The sequence below is a fragment of the Urocampus carinirostris genome, chromosome 7 (genome assembly GCF_059441175.1).
Source record: "Urocampus carinirostris isolate Australia breed hairy pipefish chromosome 7, RoL_Ucar_1.0, whole genome shotgun sequence".
In the NCBI taxonomy this organism is placed as follows: domain Eukaryota; kingdom Metazoa; phylum Chordata; class Actinopteri; order Syngnathiformes; family Syngnathidae; genus Urocampus; species Urocampus carinirostris.
Genome location: NC_142355.1, coordinates 9,251,302 through 9,262,496, shown reverse-complemented (window position 1 = coordinate 9,262,496; position 11,195 = coordinate 9,251,302). Strand labels below are relative to the sequence as shown.

Below are 11,195 nucleotides of genomic sequence, written 5' to 3'. Positions count from 1 at the left end.
GGTGATTCATGGTAACAAACAAAAGCCTGTGTTTTTTAACAAAATCAAAGTTAAAAAAAGACTGTATACATATTTACATCTTCTGTCTGCAGTGGTTACCGACAATTTTTCATCATTGACAGTGTAATGTCCAGCATGGTCGCCGTGGCGACCGGCTGGCCCTGCCCCCTTGGCACCGGCTGTAGCAGATTTTCTAATATGCGTGTGTGCTTCTTAAGGGCGGGTTTTGGGGATTGCCGGTGGCAGGTTTATTGCATTACTTTGCATTATTCTGTTCTGTTTGACTTGAGGAAACCTGTACTTGCCCGTTCTGAGTAAAAGCCTGTTTTGTGAATATTCCTAGTCTGAGTTCCTGTTTGCCTGTAAGTCTGTTTTTGTTTTTTGAGTGTTGGACGACTTTTATTTCCTTAATAAAATTAACTGATCGTTAACGCGAATGAGTTCACCCTTCCTGCCTCCTGCCTCCGATCTGGTCCGGTCTCGTGACAGACAGATTTTGTTAAGGGTTTGATGAGAACATTTTGAGGCCATCCCTCATTTTGATTGGTTGAAAATTGGCCCACAAACCGCAGCAGCAGAACTTACTTATCTAGTGCATTACTTCAAAAGAGAGAGAGAGATAGAGAGAGAGAGAGAGAGAGAGAGAGAGAGAGAGAGAGAGAGAGAGAGAGAGAGAGAGAGAGAGAGAGAGAGAGAGAGAGAGAGAGAGAAAGAGGCAGGTAGACAAAGAAGAACAATGACTGGTGGATAATGGAAATAGACAGAAAAAAATTCTGTGAACTGACATTGCAAGAGTTTAAGACAGAACGTGTCATAATGAGGCGTGAAGGATTTTATACATTTGACTATAAAGGATTTTATAGGACTCAATACAAGTTACATTTATTCAGTTTGATGCAAGATATTCACTGACTGAGCTTTAGTTCAATGACAGGTCACACTGTTCCAAATGCAGAATATTTTGACTAGAGAAATCTGATAACAGGACTCTGACGGAGGACGGCAGGCGTTGTTTTGAGAACAAGGCCCTGATGACGTAGAAACACTCGGTGTTGTTTTGAGTGTTCCAGACATCGCGGCGCTCTTCTCCGAGATGGTGGAGCCCAGGGGGCTTGGTTGGCGCGCCCATGGGAGGAGTCGGCACGCTATTGTGCACGGAGAAGATGGCCAGCGACCGACAATCATCGGCTTCCTAAGCAAGCTCTGTCAATTCGATCCAATTAAGATTCCTTTAAAACGAACGCAATTGGGTCCGAGACTCCATTCTGGTTCTTGACAGTTCTGGTGAAGAAACCCACCACAATCACTGAACTGTGGAGGAGGCTGAAAGAATATTGACCAAAACTACTTGCTGCGCATGTTTTTAGAAGGTGGAGGGAAACCAGGTGTCTGGGGGAAGCCCATGCAGGCACAGGGAGAACATGCAAACTCTGCAGAGGAAGGCTGGTAGTCACTCAGCCGCCGTGCAGCCCAAGAATATTAGGAAATAATTCAATTTTTTGTTAGTTGTTCTCTCATTTTGATCTTTAGTGTATGTAATTTCAAATAAGTTTAAGAAATACAACACAATTTGCAATCATATCCGTAACCCGCACTGCAAGCTAAACTAGGTGCATTCCAGAGAAATTGCATGTGAATGTTGAAAGCTTAAGAATGCTGCTGAAAGTCAGCTGATTGCTGAAGAACTCTCGAGAAGTGTATCAACGTATGATACGATTATAATCAAGGTTTATTAAATATGTGTTAAAAGTAAAACTGTCTGATGAAAGCGACTTGATTGAAGCAATAAGAATACAGTGGAACCTCGGTTTTCGAACGCCTCTCAGTTCGAACAAATCGGAATCCGACCAAAAATTTCGAGAAATTCTTGCTTCGCTGTTCGGGCAAAAAAAACGGAGTTCGAACGCCGGTAATGCGTGAGTGCGCACGCTAGGGTGCGATGCTGAGCGGCGTACGGGTGTTTTAGCCCCTTATTATGCCTCCGAAGAAAGTCAGTGCAAGCAGCAAAGTTGCTACAGGTGAAAAAAGAAAAGTAGTGCGTACAACTATTGCATTTAAGAAGGAAATAATAGCCAAATATGAAGGTGGTGTGCGAGCGCCTTCTGCTGACCACCACAAAGGTAAGAATTCCTATTCATAATATTAAGATAACGCGAACGTACGATTAGCCTGGGTTGCTTTATGTGGGTGTTGAAACGGAGCCCAACTTTCAGGGTGTTGGAACGGAGCCCCCTTTCCAATGAACCGCTCACCACTTGTTGTGGAGACCCGGGTGCTAAATGACTTGTAAACGACCTGATTTTTTTATTTGTACACGTTCATGTTAGCGTAATCTTTCGTACGGAAGATTACGATAACGCGAACGTACGATTAGGCTGGGTTAGCTTTATGTTTAAGTGAAACATTCATGGTAAACATTCAGGGTGTTGGAACGGATTAAAACAATTTACATTATTTTTAATAGGAAAAATGATTTCCGTGATCGAACAAATCGGTTTTCAAACAGGGTTCTGGAACGGATTATGGTCGAGAACCGAGGTTCCACTGTAGTTAAAAAAAAGTACTATTGTATTTTTGTTGGAAATGGCCGTATTTTCTGTCAACATTCGTTAGTGTCACGGTCGCCATGACGACCAGTATGCCACGCCCCCGAACTCAAGCTGAAGCAGATCAGCTGATTGCTGGTCTGCTATTTAAGGCTGGATTTTGGGTTTGGGGGGCGCTGGCTCATTACACATTCCCGGTCTGTTATGCCTTGTCCTGTTTTAGTTTAAAACTTTGTCCTTTCTGTTATGCCTTGTCCTGTTTAGTTGAGTTGGAAGAATCAACTGTTTGTTTTGTCACGTCCCAGAGTTTTGGACAACTTTTATTTTTTGTGAACAAAAGGTTTTGGATCGTTACGCAATTGAGTTCTCCCTTCCTGCCTCCTGCATCCGTTCTGGTCCGGTCACCCCTTTCTTTTCCACCACGCCTCGTGACAGTTAGAGAGTTTCGGTTTCAGAAGTGGGTCAATCAGCGATGGAAAATTCCAGACTGCCACATTCCTTTAATGCAGCATAGATACAATCAAACTGATGAAACGACAAAAGGCACTAGTTGCTGAGGGAAACACTAGGCTATAACATGAGTAACAGAGGATATTTTCCACTTTTTGCCAGTGAATTTATTCCAAGGTTTAATAACAGAACACAAGAATTGATCTTGGAACGAGCTTTAGGAAAATACTTTATTGAGAGAGTTTGCACTTAAACAATCCATAAATTGTACATGAAAAGCAGAGGATTAATTCGAAAAATGAGTTCAGTTCAGCTTCACGGAACACCAAAGGTTAAGAAACTCACACGGCTCACTGGAACTCAATCTAAAAAAAGGTTATCATACCACTGCAAGGAGCGGTATTTCCCACCGCTAAAACTTTGACAATAACTGAACTAATCAGTTCTGACAGGCATCCAAACAGTATATGAAATGTTACATAGGACTCCATAAGAGGGCATAAAATTTAAAAGACTCCACAAAACAGTTGATCTGCACTGCAACACCTTGGCCTACTGAGTGAAATACTCAAATACTTATTATATGCAACATTAAACTTTTGGGTACTGATAATTTTATATTTAACTATCCTGGGGCAGCAGTAGCTCAGGAGATAGAGCGCTCGTCTTGGGATCAAGGGATCCCAGTTTGAATCCCGGCTCGTCCGTGTTACATGTCGAAGTGTCCCTGGGTAAGACACTGAACCCCTAATACCCCCAATAAGCAGGTTAGCGCCTTACATGGCTGCAAGGCCGCTATTGGGAACAAGCCATAAAAAGCCTGACCACCACATTTTCAGAGCACCAATACCATTTGTGGGGCCAACATGTTGGGTTGCAAAAATTTGATACGACATTGTCTGTCACGACCAGAACAGAACTAGGACCCAGATGCGTAACGTTCCTCACAAGTTTATTGAAATATAGAGCAAAAGCAGCGGCAGGGATCCGGTGCTCACTTGACGCGGGAAGCAAGTCCCTCGCGGGATCGGAACGTGATCCGAATGCGGAAGTGGATATTCAGGAGCGGATGTAAAAACAGGTCGTTAGCCGAGACGGTGATCAGAACGTGGTCGTGGTCGAAACACGGGTCGTTAGCCGGGGCGCGAGATCAAAACTTGGTCACGGTCAAAAAACGGGTCGTAGCCGGAGACAAACGGGGAAATCAGGAACGGACGAGAGGAGACCGGGTGACAAAACGGGACTGAAAGGAGTCAGAGTAAAAAATGCTTGCCTTGTGAAAACAGAGGTTCGCTGACAGACTGACAACAGGTAAGTGAAAGGACTTAGCTTAAGTAGGACGGGGAACCAATCTGGTAACCAGCAGCAGCTGGCGCCAAACGAGCGGGCACAGGAGAGTGTAATGAGTAATCATGACATTGTCAGTACAACATATGCCATCACCATCAGTCAATAGACCAATATTTAGTTTTAGAGGTGACAGAAATTCTTTGCCCGGCAGAAAAGAAATGTGGGGAAAACATTTTCTGATGCCTGTTTCTCTACAAATGATAAATCTGCTTTTCTTTGCATTGCATCATATTTCAATTTGAACACCGTACTGGACGCATATATTTAACAGCTATTTGGTGAAAAAAGGCCCGGTCATCAGCATACTTGAGTCGCGGGGGTGCTGGAGCCCATCCCAGCTATCTTCGGGCAGTGGGCAGGGGACACCCTGAACTGGTTGCCAGCCAATCGGAGGGCACATCGGGACAGACAACTCGCTCGCTGATTCACACCCTAGGGACAATTTGGACTGGCCAATTCACCTGAAATGCATGTTTTTGGAATGTGGGAGGAAACCGGAGTTCCGGAAGACACCCACGCAGGCACAGGGAGAACATACAAACTCCGCACAGGAAGTCCGGTAGCTGGATTTGAACCCATGGCCTCAGAACTGTGCTGCACACACGCTAACCACTGCGCCGCCGTGGTGCCCCGACTTTAAAACATTAATACATAAATCAGTATTGGGACCAACCTCAAAAGTAAATTGGTTGCCTGTGACATCTAAATAAAACAATATTTAATTTAAAACAATTTTCTACAGGACTTAGTACACAGCAATTAAGTTCTTTAGAAGACATGGTCTTCCCTACCTTGTTAAGGTATTATCCCATGGTACATGAAGCCTTAAAACAGGGCCAACAGGTCCCCAAACCTTCAGGCCAGCATGTTTGAGATGTTCTGCAATTATCAGGTCCGTCACTGGTTTTGTTATTGTATAGCTGTTCAAAAGCCTCTTGTACGACCTTGGTTGTGATTCCATCTGGTTTTCTATTTGAAGTAATTTCCACCTTGTGTGGGTCACTTTTTACTCAATTAAAAAAAAGAGTCTTGTTGGCTAAACAGGTGTAATGCCATGATGTATTGCCATTATTCAGAACTCACTTACAGTACTTCAGGGATCCAGTAAGATCATTACGTTTTTAAGCCATGGCTTTCTTATTGAGTTAAGTTGAGTCACATTTTTTGTACATTCATAGCTCGAGACTTCTCCACTTCATACAACAAAATTGTGAGCTTCTTTTTTGTATAAAGTCCTTTATCAGAGGGATTCTTAAACTGCTGCACAGGCCAACAATACAACACTCGCTTATCTGGAACTAAATTGAGTGAAAAAAACCTAAAAGACCCCAGCATGAGGAAAATTAAGAAATCTTGACAAGGGGTCTCACATGAGGTAATCCCTATTCCAGGAACACCAGGCTGCAATTGATTTTGCATGCTCACCAATAGACAAAACATACTCAACATAATCAATAAATGTAAATAAGGACTGAAACTGTACAAAATGTCTGAGAAAGCTACGATGAAGCTTCCTGTCTCAATCAGCCAGTCAATGTATTGAGTAGGTTTTGCCACAGCTTTCTGAACACTGACATATTTCTAATGAGCATAACTGTTATTTGTCACTAGCCAGAAACAGAGACAGGACCCCGTAGCGTCCGTTTGCTCAGTTTTATTGATAAGAGGGAGAGAAGGGCTAGCTCCGAGGATCGTCGTAAACGCAGAAGTGGCACTTCTGTGTCGAGCGAGGATGGTCGTAGATTGGCAGGAATACTAGTCGTTAGCCGGGACGGGAGAGCAGGGGCGGTATCAAGTTCGGAAACAAGGTCGGCAACAGGTGTCAGGCAGGTAGCGGGGCAAAACAGGTCGGATATCGGGAAGACAGAACAGGGCAGAGTCAGGTCCGGAAACAAGTTGGCAACGGGTATCAGTCAGAGAAAAACAGGGCAGGAAAAGTGTCTGAACGCGAGAGCTTGCTGAGCTGGGAGCATTGGTACGCAACACTCTGACAGGGATCTCTTGAAAGCCAGGGGTTTAAAAAGAGTGCGTTAGCCAATCAGCTCTCCGGGCTGTTGGCGCCAATTGAGCAGTCACAGGTGCACTGAATCGGCAATCATGACATTAAAAAACTAAAGATCATTGAAAAGAATTAGAATCACAATTGAACCGATTTGCTGTTTTTATTGAAGTTATAGTATAATGTTTAGTTATATTTGGCAATGATAAAATGAAAATTATTAGCATTACATCGCTACGGCCACATCTAATTTTAGATTCCCTGTCATACAAATTTTGGGGGCTCTACTTTTGGGTCTTCAACCTCCCTGCACAAACCTGCTGGGGTTAAGTGTGCAGACATTTAAATCCTTGTCTTTTTTACTATTTACTTTAAACACTCAGCATATCGATATTAACACGAATAATTTTGCTAGGTAATCTTCATATCGCTCCTTGCTCTATGTCATTCTTGTAATCGGATCGGGGTACTGTGGTTGTATAAATAATTTAGTGAGAGGTAAATTATTTTGTTGGGTTTCCTGAAAGGATCCCAAACTATACGCTATAATAGTTGGATTTTACTATCGATGTAAATTTACATATATGAGTACCAGTCCAATTCATATCTTTATTTTAAGGTATTTGAATTAGAACGATAGAAATTTGTAAAAAGAAAAAGTGTTTTTTAAGGGAACTGCCACTTTGCGATATTTATGTCTCATTTATTTGAGCGAGGGGGTTGGGAATCCCCTCCTCTGAATCAATCTCCCAAAAAGAGTCAGAAATGACTCTAGCCACCTCCCACTAGGGAGATATGGCTGTGGTATAATATATATATATATATATATATATATATATATATATATATATATATATATATATATATATATATATATATATATATATATATATATATATATATATATATATATATATATGTCTCATTTATCAAATATCCAAAAAAGTGCTTGTGCTATCAGTACTTGTTTAATAGGAAGAATTTCTAGAAACTGTAATAAAAAGTTATGGTTACAGGTTTCTAAATGTATTTTCAATACATACAATAACAATTCAAGTGCTTAAAATTAAGTTGGAAGCTGCTGCATAGTCTAGGTCCGGATGCTCCTGAAGTTTGAGGTAATTTAAAGTTTTAGCCAATGCTAACACGATGAGAGCAAATCAAGTGAAAGTCAGCTTTAATCTTTCTATCCAACACTCCACATCAAAGTCTTCTTATGAGCTAATTCAGCAGTTTGAGAAACGCCCACAAAAAGTCAGATGAGTTCAAAAATCCCACGGTGTTTAACTAAGAAAACACAGTAGCATACCATGTGGGAAAAAACTGCTCCCTACCCTCATTTTTATGTGAGGGCACTTGTGTGTAAGAAGGAGCAATGGAGAACTAGAATGCACTCAGTCAATCGTTTTTATAATGATAGAGCAGGTTCTGGGACCCTTGTGTTTCCCTGCTTCAACGTATCTGATTTGATAAAGAGGATCATACAAACAGTTTGCTGCCAAGCCTTGGTTGTATTTGAGGACGGATGTATTGCAATTAATGAAATAAAATGCAATAATGAAGACACAAAACAAATATCGAGGTAAAAAATGTATGCATATGTAACAGATGTAATAATAACTTTTGTTTTATTGAAATTCCTGCTGAATTATGTTGTATAGTTTTTGTGTAAGTGTCCTGGAATGATGAGTCGAACAGTGCCACCTGCTGGTATGTGGTAAGGTTTGGTTTTGGCTTTTGACTTGTGACCGGAAGGCAGGGTTTGTTGGCAGTCTAACAGCGTGCTGTCAACGGTAAGACACGATCTTTTAGTGCTCTGCAGCTGACAAATCTCTCAACATGCACAGTAATGTGATTGATGTTGTCAAGCTGTTTGGATTTATTTTCGTTTTGTTTCTGTCGCCTTTTATGTTAGTTTTGCCGGAGGTTGCATGTTGTGCTAAAATGCTAATTCCCCTTATAGAGATCAAAGTGACTCATTAATTTGCAGGTAAATTGTACCCGTTCTTTATACTCGTTTTTGTTATTATTTCTATTTTCTCATATGTAAAAAAGGACGATGTTGATTAAAATTCAGTTTAAAGAAAAATATGTTGAATTGAAAAAAAAACACTATACGATATTTTGTTAAAAGAATCTTGCTAAAATGGATGTAAAAACTGTCCTTGAGCCTGCTGATTTTGGCTCTGAAACTTTTCCCTGACTGTGAGATGAGTGGGTATGATGGATTTCATCTGCAATCCTGATGGCTTTGCAGGTGAGGCGGCAGTTGCAGATGTTCAAGAGAGGCGAGAGTGGGACAACACTTACCTTTTCATTTCTCGATTTTAAATCCACAATGGTAACACAATTTTGACCGGCCCACGCATCTGTCATAAAATTGATAATATGTGTCCTGCCACTAATGTTAATCGCAGTATGAAATAAATTTATAGCAAAGAAAAAAATAAATAAATCACCATTTCACCAGATAATGGCAGTAGTCTTTTGATCACATTGCCATTGGCTTTGTCTGAGTTTTAGCCCACCCCATTTTTAACAAGGTGACTAAATAAAAAAAGGAAAGTTGACTGCAAGGGCGGCAACTTCCAGGATAAGTGGAAATTGAAGTATTTTTCCCTGAAATCCGAAACAGCCGCGCCTGCCTAATTTGCCAAGATACTCTGGCTCTTTTCAAAATATAGAATATCAAGAGGCACTGCCAGACAAAACATGTTGACTAAACAGAGCTGACTGGAATAGAAAGCTGTGAAAAGGTTAAGCAACTGGAAGCTGTTGTAACTCTACAGCAGCGCTTTTTGAAGAGACCCTGCAAGTCACATGAAAATTCTACAAAGGTGAATAGCGAAGTCGCAGCGCTGATCGCCAAGCAATGCAAATCTTTCACAGAGGGTGAATTTATTTAAGACTATTCAAAGAATGCCAGGCTGAATAGTCGGCTTAAGAAATCTGGCCTATTCACCGAAAAGTTTGGACACCCCTGCAGTAGAGGGCAGTGTTGAGTTTGTATAGCGTGGTCACTTCGTTAAGGAGTAAAGTTGCATTCACTCAACTGTTAAAATAAACCAGTTAACAAATTCAATGCATAACATGAATATCCTTTTCCCCATTGTTTAGAAAAGATCATCCATTATAATAATATGCAGGGTATGTCACTGTTGTAAGCTAAATGATAAAGCATAATACTCAGGAATTGTCATGAACCAGAATGGAATCTCGGATCCAATAGCGTTAGTTTCAAAAGTGCTTTTATTTGAAAGAGTTGTTGGAGCTGGCTTGGGACGTCGACGCTTGTCGGTCGTCAGCCTCTTCGGGCGGAATGGCAGCTCCGTGACGGGTGGACAGAAAGTACAGCTGAGCGGGTAAGTCGATGCCCGGGACGGGAGAGTAGGTCGCAAAACGTGGAACGGAAACAGGTCAAAACCGGAAGGCAGGCATGAATCAGGCAAGAGGAGTCGTGGGTACCTTGTAGTCTGGAGAAACACTCAGGGATACAAAGAGTATACCCGGACGTCCATCTCTGGACGCAGACCGCTTAAGTGGAGAACGTCAGCCAATCAGGAAGTGCGCTCCAGCGCGCCAAACGATTGCCCCAGGTGACTTTTCTTAGGCAATCTTGACAGGAATAAAGCTAAACATTTTGAGTTGACATTATTTAACTGATCTGGCCTGCAAAAGGTTTTAAACCCAAAGCGCCCCACCCATTGTGTAAAGGCACACACTTCCAAGTGTAGAGTCAAAGAACCTCTAGCAGTAGTTTATAGCCTGACAGCTCAAAACCAGAATACAAGATTGATGGATAGAGCCAGCATTTGTTATTTCTTGTGTCTTATTATTGTATACTGTATACTGGATTTGAGCGTACCCATATTGTGTAAAATAGGATATAATTAATGGGTTATAGACAAAAATACACAAACGTATTAGGGCAAATCTGCAGTAAGGGAACCGTATATTAGCAAGGGGTCATTGTACTTTATAGCAGGGTTGGGTAGGGTTACTTTAACTTGATTACTTTCAATTACTTTTGGATTACTCCAATACCAAATATGCTAATAAAAGACAAAAGAAACTAAATATGAATAAAATGACTAAATTTTGTGCAGGCTTGGGGAGTAACAGAATACATGGACCGGCAAAAATGATGTTGGCAATCTGTTTGGATTTATTTTCATTTTGTTTCTGTCGCATTTTATGTTAGTTTTGCCGGATATCAAAGAGATCAAAGCCAGGAGAGCAAGCTTACCACGTGTTGTGAGTCATAATTGTATTCATACTTAGTTTCTTTTGTCTTTTATTAGCATATTTGGTATTGGAGTAATCCAAAAGTAATTGATAGTAATCGAGTTAAAGTAACCCTACCCAACCCTGTTTATTAGTTAGCAAGGTTTAGAGGTGCAGAAGTGTAATGTAACTATGAGCATTGTGCTTTTTTTTAAAGTCAAGGTGACATTTGCAGAATTCGCCATCATCAAGATTTTATAAAGAGGAGGCCTGAAATTCGTCCACAACATCACTTACAGCCTGTCAAGACACTATCATTTTTAATTTAACAACTTTCCCTCGTCTCTGACAGTCTCATGTATGTTTTAGCTCTGTATGCCTTAACAAGTCTCCTCCGACGATTGCGATTTTTGCTTACAGAGGCACTTATGTATTTTCTTTTCTTTTATTGTCAGTTCTAAAACAAACAAACAATCTAAAAGAAGCTAACTGAAAAAATATAAGCTAATGGAGCATTGAACTTCAATTCTTTTGTGTACTCAGAGACTGGCTGTGTTGTGCAAAAGCATTCCTCCATTTTGCACTCTCTCAGGGTTTAGCCAAATGAACACTTCAATTCATGTAAA

At 41.0% G+C, this 11,195-nt stretch overlaps 1 long non-coding RNA gene across 1 annotated transcript; it reads right to left on the bottom strand.

Moving 5' to 3' along the window:
* Window positions 1-9,576: 9,576 nt before the first annotated feature.
* LOC148362260 (uncharacterized) lies at window positions 9,577-9,929 on the bottom strand. The gene is made up of 2 exons (XR_015851003.1): window positions 9,811-9,929; window positions 9,577-9,699 (listed from the first exon to the last, which is right to left on the bottom strand). It is a non-coding gene; the product is annotated as an uncharacterized LOC148362260 (long non-coding RNA).
* Between the last annotated feature and the right edge of the window lie 1,266 nt (window positions 9,930-11,195).